This window comes from Pteropus vampyrus, unplaced genomic scaffold (genome assembly GCF_000151845.1).
Source record: "Pteropus vampyrus isolate Shadow unplaced genomic scaffold, Pvam_2.0 Scaffold101, whole genome shotgun sequence".
Lineage (NCBI taxonomy): Eukaryota > Metazoa > Chordata > Mammalia > Chiroptera > Pteropodidae > Pteropus > Pteropus vampyrus.
Genome location: NW_011888882.1, coordinates 4,356,547 through 4,357,645, shown reverse-complemented (window position 1 = coordinate 4,357,645; position 1,099 = coordinate 4,356,547). Strand labels below are relative to the sequence as shown.

The window sequence follows — 1,099 nt, the reverse complement described above, 5'->3', positions numbered from 1 at the left end:
AGTGGCCAGGGAATCAAGGAATGTAACTCAGAGCTGCTGACAAATTATACCTAAGGCAATGGGATTGAACAGTGGAGCCTGGGGCAGAAAAGGATCCCATGGGTGGCTAGTCCGGCCTTTCATGGGAACCCAAGGTACCTGGGAGATGAGAGAGAAGTACAAGCAGAGAAGACTCAGCAAACGTTTGCAGAAAGGGTTCTTTCACACACCCTCTCCACCAAGGAGCTTTCCTGGATGGAACAGCCCTCAGTCTGAGCTTTCAGAGCCCATTCTGTACAGCTCTATCGCATTACACAATAATTACCTGTGCACTTGTCTCTCACATTCATTCTTGTTTCAGTAGAGTCCAGCATGTTGTCTAACACCCAGTGGGCACCAAAAAGTGTTAAGTGAATGAAAGAATGGCCTGTTACACAGTAACTGGAATCTGAAGGTACAACTGGGGCAGAGGTAAGCAGTAGCCATCTGAAAGTGGAGAAAATACTGAATGGACTGAAGGGGACTTTCCTTACCTAGTCCAAAGATGGAGTGCTACCCATCCCTCACCAGCCCCTGATGGCTCATAGCCACAGAACAGCTGTTCCATTCCATTTCTGGGGTGGGCAGATATATCCTATAGCTAAAACATATGTTCTCATACTTACCAAAGTTTAGTGTTACAAGTAAGGGAAAGGGAAAAACAGCAGGTTCACCCAAGTGAGCTAAGACTTTCTATTTCATATACCATCTCCATCTCTAACTCTACCCGTCTCTTAGAAAACTAAGTTCACGGTAGACCAAGTCCTGGAGCCCAACAGGAAACTCTTTTTAATTTATAAGGAATGTGCTCTCAGTGCGAAACTTGTCAACTTACTTTTTCCACGTCTAGATCAGCATCCTGCTTCTTCAGAAAACTGTAGAAGAAAAAAAAAAGGCATCAAAAGGGAACTGAGCACTCTGCCTGCAAACCACCCACAAAAAACCACCATAGAATTTCCATTTGCTACAGACAATTGACTTGCCCACAAGTTTTTTCTCATTTGCACAATTGTTGCTAAGTCACAGTTGCCAGAAACACCTGCCTAAAACTGCAAAGACCTAGTCCTGTACCACCAAAGGA

The 1,099-nt window shown here is 44.6% G+C and overlaps 1 protein-coding gene across 1 annotated transcript in view; it reads right to left on the bottom strand.

Moving 5' to 3' along the window:
* FYN (FYN proto-oncogene, Src family tyrosine kinase) overlaps positions 1-897 on the bottom strand; it is a 183,994-nt gene extending 183,097 nt beyond the window's left edge. The window contains exon 1 of the mRNA XM_011364863.1: positions 854-897. The gene's annotated coding sequence lies outside the window, so the exon portion shown is untranslated. The remainder of the gene's footprint in view (positions 1-853) is intronic.
* Positions 898-1,099: the final 202 nt, after the last annotated feature.